The sequence below is a fragment of the Schistocerca americana genome, chromosome X (genome assembly GCF_021461395.2).
Source record: "Schistocerca americana isolate TAMUIC-IGC-003095 chromosome X, iqSchAmer2.1, whole genome shotgun sequence".
Taxonomy (NCBI): domain Eukaryota; kingdom Metazoa; phylum Arthropoda; class Insecta; order Orthoptera; family Acrididae; genus Schistocerca; species Schistocerca americana.
Window position 1 is genome coordinate 942,298,463 of NC_060130.1, and position 12,100 is coordinate 942,310,562.

Genomic DNA, 12,100 nt, shown 5'->3' on the forward strand with positions numbered 1-12,100 from the left:
GTCTCGTCGCATTCGCCAACTGTGAAGCTGCTCTCTGTAAAATCTGATAGCGTTTTTACGTTTAAATCTCTGAACAACAATCGTTCTAATCTCATTGTAATCTTCTGTTTTCACGCAAGTAGGCTCCGCGCTAATGAAATCTTGTGCTGCTCCCTGTATTCTTAATTTGGCAACCACTAGCTTATCGGAATCTGTCCATGATCCTAACAGGGCGGCACCTTCAAATTTACGAAAAAACACTTTCACGTCATCTTCGGATTTCCCGCTAAACACTGGTACTGATGACAATAATGAAAAATTCTTTATTGTAGTTGTATTGCATGAACTATCATTTGACAAGTCTCTCGGAATGTTACGCTCGAGCCGGCCGTGGTGGCCGTGCGGTTCTAGGCACTTCAGTACGGAACCGCGTGACTGCTACGGTCGCAGGTTTCGAATCCTGCCTCGGGCATGGATGTGTGTGATGTCCTTAGGTTAGTTAGGTTTAAGTAGTTCTAAGTTCTAGGGGACTGATGACCTCAGATGTTGAGTCCCGTAGTGCTCAGAGCCATTTTTTTGTTACGCTCGCTTCTTTCTGCTTTTGTCTGCCGAATCTCTTTTTGCAGTTCATTAATAACAGTTTGTAGATCGACAACGTTACTCTGACTGGATTGCGACATTTCGTCTAATTTAACGCCAATGAGTCACTCAAATGTAAAATAAAAATGCATCACTGCCTTTCGTATTCTAGCCAAACTGGAGTAGACCAACCTGAATTCCAGCGTTGTATGGCCGGCCGGAGTGGCCGAACGGTTCTAGGCGCTTCAGTCTGGAACCGCGCGACCGCTACGGTCGCAGGTTCGAATCCTGCCTCGGACATGGATGTGTGTGATGTCTTTAGGTTAGTTAGGTTTAAGTAGTTCTAAGTTCTAGGGGACTGATGACCTCAGATGTTAAGTCCCATAGTGCTCAGAGCCATTTTTTCCAGCGTTGTATGTCCCCGCGTATTCGAAAGATGTTCACGCTGCTGCTGTACTGCGCCTCTTCAGGACTATAGATTTCGGTTGAGAGCCGCCATGATAGTCACTCTTGGGGTAGCGACTGAACTGAGCGGACGGAATCGAGAGCAATCTCCGTCTTTGCCGTCAATTTCACTGTTACTAATCCGCTCTTTTTCAGGATTGAAATAGTTAGCGTGTCGTTACGGCCATTCATTCATTTTTTGAGAAATTTTGCCTTTACAATTAAAGTTTTCAGTTAGGGTCTCTTTTTTCAGAGGCGAGCGTGGGGGCCCGCGTTATCCATTTATAGTGCTGTAATCACTTGGTGCCTTCAGCACACGAGAGCAGCAATAGCTCTAAAAAAATCGTATAGTTCCACTTTTAGAAGCAGCTTTTTTTGCAATGTTAAAGTAACCTGGGGCCTCACCCTGCCTAGTTAACACCTGGTCGTAACGGCTGATGAGTAATTTGGATGACGATTCCGTGTGGAACCTGTTAGGAGATGCGTGTGAGACATACTTAAGGTTCTAAGCGTGTGACGTAAAATTTTTATAGGCCATCTCATAAATTTTGTTCACGGTTCCTTTTTAACCCCCATTTGCAAGCAGCACGTCCTAAGTGTACTTTGATAAAGAATAGGTTGAGCGTGTGAATGATTGTATAGTATGGAAAGCAAGAACGAACAGAGGGGCGAGTACAAAGAAATTAGCTGTTGGTGTCGGTCACCCACGTGGTGCCGAATCGCACTACCAGCGAGCTACCAGTTCGTTCTTGGAAATTAGTTAAGGTGAGGATGCTTACGTGTGCTGTTAATTGATTATTTGCGTGTGCCGTATTTCACAGGATTTTTTTTTTAAGAGTTTGCTTTCTTTTGTGAATATGGGAGATGTTTGTGTGTGCTTTGTTCCCCCGTTTTTCCGCCAAAGAGAACTTTTGTTATTCGGTCCTAGTAGTAATCTTGGATGCGAATTTCGATCACTGTCCCAGCAGACGGACCACAAGGGCAGCAACGTAGTTCCATCCTCTTTCCCAGTGTTTAAATAGAAACGAGATGCCTGTTAGTTTCAGCACCTTCAGTGCAAGACAAAACTAGAAGTTATTTGACTTGACTTTGTTTGCTGCAACTATTAAATTTGTAAAGTTTCGGGGAATATAGATAATAAATGTCATATTAAGTTTGTAAAGTTTCTGGGAATCTAGACAATAAATGTCCTATAAACTTGATGTCATGGATTTAGTGGCCATTACAAACCCCAGTCCTGTGTCGAGGGCAATGTCATGAAGTTAATGATCATTACAAACCCCAGTCCTGTGTAGAGAGCAATGTTACCAACAAAGTGGTGTCCTTATAGATCATGATAGAGCGGGGCGTTTACTGACTTGCCCACTTGGTTTTTTGAGCCCTCCCCCGCGTTATCCGTTGCGCAATATTAACATAATAATCATCAGTTCATTTAACTAAACGTCGGGCCGGCCCCTTAAATTCAGTCCTTCCGAGCAATGTATCGAGCGGGCAAGCACGTGTCAATGAGGCGGCTTGGCCACACACACATCCGGCACGCTTTAGCATAGATAGAAGGAAACAGAGGAAGAGAGATACAAAAAGGTAACGATGCATAACTAAACAGAAGGAACCTTTCAATATACGAGGGGCGTTCAGAAAGTAAGCTCCGATCGGTCGCGAAATGGAAACGACTATGAAAATCCGATAAAGCTTTGCACAGATGTGTTGGGTAGTGTCTCTAGTATAACCCCAGTTAGCATCACGTCGCTCTTCTCATTTCTGAGCTCGCAGTGAGTGCGTAAAGATGTCTAGAAAATAGTGTCTGCCGCCAAGTACGAGGGCCTGGTGAGAAATTTCGCCTGAAGCTATGCAGCTAACATTACATAACTGTCGTGCTGTTTCGTCTTCACGACAATTCTCAGCCGCATTCTGCAGGGGCAATGAAGATGCTCCTGCATCGTTTTCAAATGGAAATGTGAGATTACCCACAATACAGTCCGCAATTGTCTCCCCCTGAGTTTCATCTCTGGTCACATGAACCGCTGTCTTTGAAGACAACATTTTGACACAGACAACGAGGTGTAGGCCAGCGTGGAGGATTGGCGGAAAGCACTGGCGGCTGCCTTCTATGATGAGGCTATTGAAAACTTGGTACAACGCTATGACAAAAGTCTAAGTCAGAACGGCGACTACGTAGAGAAGTAGCTGAAAGGTGTAGCTAATTGTTACAAGTAAAACATTTCTGATGTTCACTGTGGTTTCAATTTGGCAATCAATCGGAGCTTACTTTCTGAACAGGCCTCGTACCTTTCAAATCTCTGGAAGTCTCGAGAATTGTACTGTACACAGTGTTCAGGGGCGTATTTCACACATGATTTTGGTTTTAACCAAAGCCTGTGGCAGCGCGTGTGTAAGCGTATGCCTTTGCCGCCGACCAGCGTACGTGACCCGCATGCGCTGACCGCCGCGGTGGAGCTTATAAGGCCGCGCCTGGTACCTTGTCAGTCTTGCGACTCACTCTGGTGATGGCCGGACGACAAGCGGCTGAAATATCAGTGGAAGAAATTTAATGGACAGTTCATTACGCCGCGAGAAGTTGAAAATGCTGGACAACGTTTGGGCTTTGAGTATTACATATGAAGTGGGAGTATGCTGGGAAGCAAAAGATATGTGCGGGATACAGAAAGACTATACAACACTTCACCTTATACATTTACATATTCAGCAAAAATTCTAATAAACTGCCTTCAAAACTGCAAAACTATGCACCCACGCTGTAACAGACTGCCCCAAAACTGTAACACCTTGCTCCAAAACTGTAAACAAGATGACTGACCTTATCGGAATCTGTATGGGAGCAATCCAAGATGACGATCCTGAGGGCACTGGCGCAGTCTACGTGGTTCTAAATTAAGAATTCAAGATGGTGATCCAAGAAGGTCATCCATGACATCATCAATGACACCAGAATCGGAGAATGTGATCCAAGAAGGTAGCCAGGGGATCTGAATTAAGCCTGCAACAGTGCCAGTCAAAAATAGTTCTTCCAATTACTGCGTCCCCCCCCCTCCCCGCTCCCAACACTCATTCTCAGCATCCACTCATCCGGTTAACTCAACTCAGCAGACGTGTTCAATACACTCTGATGAACGACTGATCATCGTGAAACGTCATCAGAGATCCACCACCTCCAGACAGAAAAAACTAATTTGTGTAGTCGATTATAAGTGTTAAACCATACCTCTTTCTCAATGTTTATTATTATTATTCATCGTGTATGTATGTGTTTTCACAATCTTCTACATCTACATCGATACTCTGCAAATCACATTTAAGTGCCTGGCAGAGGGTTCATCGAACCACCTTCACAATTCTCTATTATTCCAATATCGTATAGGGCGCGGGAAGAATGAACGCCTATATCTTTCCGTACGAGCTCTGATTTCCCTTGTTTTATCTTTGTGATCGTTCCTCGCAATGTAAGTCGGTGTCAACAAAATATTTTCGCATCTTCATTTATATCTCCCTGAACACGACAGCACCCAGACGCAGCGGATGCAGCGCTTGATACAAACGTGCAGCAGCAGAAATCGAGTCAGCACACTGATAGACAACATGATGCGGCACCTGATATGTCAGAGGAGGACGGAGAATTGTTTCCACGCCAACTGTTGAGCCACTAGCATAGCCTAGTGCACCTGATTCAATGGAGCAGAAATAAATTCAGTTGCAGAATTGTTTCCAGATTTTGAGTTTCCATACCACCAACATCTGCACCACTCGTTGAGCCGCTACCATGGTATGATGCAGCTATGAAAGTGGTGTTATTCACTGCATTGTAATAGCTGAATCGAATGACAGATAATAATAATAACAATGTGCCAATGACAGTTTCGGCTGGGAGTTCTCTTCTGGAGAGTTCAGCTGCCTGGTCATATATACAGGGTTATTACAAATGATTGAAGCGATTTCACAGCTCTACAATAACTTTATTGTTGGAGATATTTTCACAACGCTTTGCACACACATACAAAAACTCAAAAAGTTTTTTTAGGCATTCACAAATGTTCGATATGTGCCCCTTTAGTGATTCGGCAGACATCAAGCCGATAATCAAGTTCCTCCCACACTCGGCGCAACGTGTCCCCATCAATGAGTTCGAAAGCATCGTTGATGCGAGCTCGGAGTTCTGGCACGTTTCTTGGTAGAGGAGGTTTAAACACTGAATCTTTCACATAACCCCACAGAAAGAAATCGCATGGGGTTAAGTCGGGAGAGCGTGGAGACCATGACATGAATTGCTGATCATGATCTCCACCACGACCGATCCATCGGTTTTCCAATCTCCTGTTTAAGAAATGCCGAACATCATGATGGAAGTGCGGTGGAGCACCATCCTGTTGAAAGATGAAGTCGGCGCTATCGGTCTCCAGTTGTGGCATGAGCCAATTTTCCAGCATGTCCAGATACACCTGTCCTGTAACGTTTTTTTCACAGAAGAAAAAGGGGCCGTAAACTTTAAACCGCGAGGTTGCACAAAACACGTTAACTTTTGCCGAACTGCGAATTTGCTGCACGAATGCATGAGGATTCTCTACCGCCCAGATTCACACATTGTGTCTGTTCACTTCACCATTAAGAAAAAATGTTGCTTCATCACTGAAAACAAGTTTCGCACTGAACGCATCCTCTTCCATGAGCTGTTGCAACCGCGCCGAAAATTCAAAGCTTGTGTCAGGGCTTGTAGCAATTGTAAACGGTGAGGCTTCTGCTTTAGAATTTTCCGTAAGATTTTCCAAACCGTCGGCTGTGGTACGTTTAGCTCCCTGCTTGCTTTATTCGTCGACTTCCGCGGGCTACGCGTGAAACTTGCCCACACGCGTTCAACCGTTTCTTCGCTCACTGCAGGCCGACCCGTTGATTTCCCCTTACAGAGGCATCCAGAAGCTTTAAACTGCGCATACCATCGCCGAATGGAGTTAGCAGCTGGTGGATCTTTGTTGAACTTCGTCCTGAAGTGTCGTTGCTCTGTTATGACTGACTGATGTGAGTGCATTTCAAGCACGACATACGCTTTCTCGGCTCCTGTCGCCATTTTGTCTCACTGCGCTCTCGAGCGCTCTGGCGGCAGAAACCTGAAGTGCGGCTTCAGCCGAACAAAAGTTAATGAGTTTTTCTACGTATCTGTAGTGTGTCGTGACCATATGTCAATGAATGGAGCTACAGTGAATTTATGAAATCGCTTCAATCATTTGTAATAGCCCTGTATATATATCACACCACATCGGTGACCTGTGGGTCGATGACGACGAAATTTTTCTGAGGACAAACCATACCAAGCACCTCAGTCCTGAGCGGAGAAAATGCCTGACCCAGCTGGAAATGGAACCCAGGGCCCTGTGATAGAGAGTCAGCAACGCTAACCGAAAGATCAAAAGCTGCTGACGAGTGATAGTAAACATGTCACGATGATTTATTCAGGATCTAAGGAGATGCCTAAATGAATGACATCAAACGCGACGTCTCCTCAGATTATGAGTTGAATGTAATGGTAGTTTTTGAATATCCGGGGTTTGATGACATGTAAATAGTACCTTCAAACTATAAATGGTATCTATTATGTCAGAATTCAACACAAATAACTAAAATACTCAATGCTGAAATGCCTGCAGTGTTATAAAATGCCTGCAGTGTTAGTGGATTACCATACAGTGTTCGGGCTATCCAAGAAGAGTGAAAATGCACAACATCGAGAATAGTACGCAGTACATTCACTTTCAGGAATCGACATTCAGGAACTTGATGTGTGCTAGCTCAGCCATCCAGAGTGCGGTGATGAGCGTCTTGAATGTGCCACCCTGTTGCACACCACACCGGGTATTGTGTCCATGTACGATGCAATGTATAGTCTGCTGCTACAGGATAGGAGAAACTTTCCTGATTGCGACAGATGTATCGCGGGAATGTGTAACACCTGTTCCTGCTTACAAGTGCGTATTTTTTGCTTTATGCTTTTTTATACTGTTTGATATTTCCTGTCAAAGTCCCTTGTACGTGAGTGCCGAGTGATTTGTGTTCTGTGTGGTCTGATTGGGAAATATGGGCCCTATTAGTCGTGATAGTTCCTGCGGACTCTGCAGCGGACTGGGATGAACGCGGAATTTGAAATACGGTTAGCTCAGATGCCAGAATAAGCCTAGTATCTGCGTTTCATTTCGTGTGCACAGGCTTGTCCTACATGAAGGGGACATATAAGTTCCCTATCCTCCACTTACAAGGGAACCTCCCCATCGCACCCCCCTCAGACTTAGTTATAAGTTGGTACAGTGGATAGACCTTGAAATGTCCGCAGCTCGTGGTCGTGCGGTAGCGTTCTCGCTTCACACGCCCGGGTTCCCGGGTTCGATTCCCGGCGGGGTCAGGGATTTTCTCTGCCTCGTGATGACTGGGTGTTGTGTGCTGTCCTTAGTTTAGTTAGGCTTAAGTAGTTCTAAGTTCTAGGGGACTGATGACCATAGATGTTAAGTCCCATAGCGCTCAGAGCCATCAGACCTTGAAAAACTGAACACAGTTCAATCGAGAAAACAGGGAGAAGTTCTGTGAACTATGAAAAAAGTAAGCAAAATATACAAACTGAGTAGTCCATGCGCAAGATAGGCAATATCAACGAGAATGTGAGCTCAGGAGCGCCCTGGTCCCGTGGTTAGCCTGAGTAGTTGCGGAACGAGAGGACCTTGGTTCAAGTCTTCCCTCGACCGAAAATTTTACTTTCTTTATTTTCGCAAAGTTATGATCTGTCCGGTCGTTCATTGACGTCACTGTTCACTGTAATAAGTTTAGTGTCTGTGTTTTGCGACCGCACCGCAAAACCGTGCGATTAGTAGACGAAAGTACGTGCCTCTCCAATGGGAACAGAAAACATTTGATCGCAAGGTCATAGGTCAACCGATTCCTCCACAGGAAAACACGTCTGATATATTCTATACGACACTGGTGACGGCATGTGCCTCACATGACGGGAATATGTTGTCGACCCACCTAACTTGCACACTTAGCGAATGGGTAAAGAGATTCTTCTACCTTGCCCGATTTAGGTTTTCTTGTGGATGTAATAATCACTCCCAAAAAAGTGGTGAAAACATAAGACTTCGTCACATAAACTGAAAATAAAAAATTAAACTTTTCACTCGAGAGAAGACTTGAACCTAGGACCTCTCGTTCTGTAGCTGCTCTCGCTAACCACGGGACCTCAGCGCTCCTGAACTCTCATTGTCCTTGATGTTGCCTATCTTCGCATGGACTACTCAGTTTGTATATTTTACTTATTTTTTTCATAGTTCCACACAACTTCTTCCTGTTTTCTCGATTGATCTGTGTTCAGTTTTTGAAGGCCTATCCACTGTGCCAACTTATAACTAAATCTGAGGGGGGTGCGTTGGGGAGGTTCCCTTGTTAGAATCCGGCTAACCTGGAGTCGTCAACGCAGAATGAAAGAGCAGCCGACGAGCGGCCGAAGCGCACGTTACGGCAACTCACAGCAGAATGTGTTGTTGGTGTCGTGCCGCTATTAATATCCGAGTCCGACTGCCGGTGCCCTCTGCGGCCTTTGATGCTCATTTGTTTTTCGGAGCCCTAACTGTATTTCCGCGAAACGCACATTCAGTCAGTGTTTTCTAGTTCTGATGGATGACATGGCCGACGACATCTTAAGAAAGAAATAGGTTCTGCATTCCAAACCTTGTTTAAATTGAAACTCCGGTCCTGGTTTATTAGGTTTCCGCCATCTCTAGTTCAACAGACTCATTAATTACACCATCCTTATGTTATGCGTCGACCACAACAAGAAGCTTTTCGATCTTTTGGAAGACGTTGCTTACAATCAGATAAACATCGGTCCCACTAATGAAATTGATAAAGATGATGATCGTTCTCAGCGTGTCAGGCTTGGCATGTAATATTATTTAACGTCTTAGAACACGAGTACCTGTAGTACCACAACAGTATGTGCCCCATAAGGCACACAAGGAAGGCATTCGAATAAGATCCATAATTACTGATAATAACTTACCCGCCTACCAGCTGGCAAAATATCTGAAACGCAGACTCATTTAATATATAGGGAAAAGAGAATACCACATTCGAAACTCCACTCACTTTGCCTTCGGGAGACGATTACTGTAGCCAGTTTTGATGTGATTCCGCCCTTTACGAGATTCCCGGTATCTGAATACTTGTAAATAATTGCGGGAGAGTTCAGCGATTGTTTCACTGAAGATTTAGGCACGTTATCGCGTCAACGTGTTTCCTGTTCAGTGTAAAATATTATGATCAAAACGTTGCTGTGGCGATAGGTAGTCCGATATTGTCTGTCGTAGCGAACCTATACAAGGAAGAATTTAAAACATACACACTAGAACCCGCCAAGTTCAAGCCAATGTGTTTCTATCGGTACTTAAATGACACTTTTGTGGTATGGCCACATGGAAAGATGAAACGTGAAGACCTCCTGGAACATTTAAACTCTATTCATCCTAATATAAAATTCACTACGGAACTTGAGAAAGAGGGCCAATCACATTTCATCGAAGTATTCGTTAAGAGAAGATCGAACGGATCTCTGAACGAAAGTGTGTGTATAAATTCATCCACACTAACCCCTGTCTCTGCGCCTCGAACAATCACCAGCTATGTCAAAGAAATTCCACTCTAAGTATAAGGAGAGCCTCTCTGAAGTCTTACAACACTTACAAACAGTGATCCCAAGAAATGTGCACTCAGGTCGACGAACTGAGCGGCCGCTACAGTCAAAATCAATAAGAGATAAGACTGTGGAATCCCAAGAATCGCTAATCAACTCGAAGCTCGCCCAGCCTTTGGAAAGTTCGGCAGTTTTCTACGAACACGTGATATCCACTGTATTTCGGTCCCGTTAACAGAGTTAAAAAGACTTTGTGCTGTTGAAGACGATCTAGGTCTTCGATAGTCGGGAGAATACCGTGTTCCATGCGAATGTGGCATTTTATTTATGTGGCAGATTACTATAGCAGTCGAGGAGAGGTGCAAATATCATCAACTACAAGCCCTACTAAAACAATCAAGCTAATTAGCTGTCGCAGGGCACTGCCGTCATGAAATGAAATACAACAAGATCAGTTGTTGTTGTTGTTGTTGTGGTCTTCAGTCCTGAGACTGGTTTGGTGCAGCTCTCCATGCTACTTTATCCTGTGCAAGCTTCTTCATCTCCCAGTACCTACTGCGGCCTACATCCTTCTGAATCTGCTTAGTGTATTCATCTCTTGGTCTCCCTCCACGATTTTTACCCTCCATGCTGCCCTCCAATACTAAATTGGTGATCCCTTGATGCCTCAGAACATGTCCTACCAACCGATCCCTTCTAGTCAAGTTGTGCCACAAACTCCTTTTCTTCCCAATCCTATTCAGTACCTCCTCATTAGTTATGTGATCTACCCATCTAATCTTCAGCATTCTTCTGTAGCACCACATTTCAAACGCTTCTATTCTCTTCTTGTCCAAACTATTTATCGTCCATGTTTCACTTCCATACATGGCTGCACTCCATACAAATACTTTCAGAAACGACTTCCTGACACTTAAATCTATACTCAATGTTAACAAATTTCTCTTCTTCAGAAACGCTTTCCTTGCCATTGCCAGTCTATATTTTATATCCTCTCTACTTCGACCATCATCAGTTATTTTGCTCCCCAAATAGCAAAACTCCTTTACTAATTTAAGTGTCACATTTCCCAATCTAATTCCCTCAGCATCAGCCGACTTAATTCGACTACGTTCCATTATCCTCGTTTTGCTTTTGTTGATGTTCATCTTATATCCTCCTTTCAAGACACTGTCCATTCCGTTCAACTACTCTTCCAAGTCCTTTGCTGTCACTGACAGAATTACAATGTCATCGCCGAACCTCAAAGTTTTTAAAGATCAGTATCGTGGTGCAAACGCCAAGTTTCTGGGACAGCGTAATTGGTAATTGAGGAGTCTGTTGAAATAAAGAAGTCGGAGAACTTAATCAAGCAGGTGGATATTTCAATTGAGGCGTACTCTGGGATGCGGCACTCAATTTATTAAGATCTCGCCGGCTATGTCTTCCATCAGAGATGGAAAGTGTTGAGAAAATGTGCGTTCCACGGAATAACAATATGGCTCAGAAAAGCAATTGAGCATCAAAGGGCTTAGCGTTCGCCGGCAGTCGAACGTTTCTATAAATATCGACGCGACAACAAGTATAATTCACAATCTGGATGGCGTCCAGGCGGCGAGTGCGCACAGTAACACAGCTCACAGCACGTGAGGGAAACGACTGGTTCGATCGTTGAACTATCGTGCAGAAAAAGGCATCAACAACTCGGCTGAACATACAAAAGCTCACCACTAATGAATCATCTTGAGAAAAGCTTGAAACGTTCATACTTCCGGTTCATTCGTAAAGGTGTTTTCCAGCAGAGGAGCAAAAAAAACAGATAACTGTTATTCACCTGAATATTAAGAGAAATATGTTTTCAAATGAGGAAAATATTTAAAAAAATATCCCTGCTTCCGTGCTTACGGCCAAATAATTGGTCTAGTTGTGTACGCCTGACCACTCTGTAGAGCTAGTAATATCTGAAATGTTGTTGTTGTGGACTTAAGTCCAGAGACTGGTTTGATGCAGCTCTCCACGCTACTCTACCCCGTGCAAGCCTCTTCATCTCCAAATAATAACTGCAACCTACATCCTTCTGAATCTGTTTAGTTTATTCATCTCTCGGTCTCCCTATGTGATTTTTACCCTCCACGCTTCCCTCCAGTACTAAATTTGTGATCCCTTCATGCTTCAGGACGTGTTCTACCATCCGATCCCTTCTTGTAGTCAAGTTGTGCCACAAATTCCTCTTCTCCCCAATTCTATTCAGTACCTCCTCATTAGTTACGTGAACTACCCATGTAATCTTCAGCATTCTTCTGTAGCACCACATTTCGAAAGCTACTGTTCTCTTCTTGTCTAAACTGTTTATCGTCCGCACAAATACATTCAGAAAATACTGCCTGACACTTAAATCTATATTAGATGTCAACAAATTTCTCTTCTTCAGAAACACTT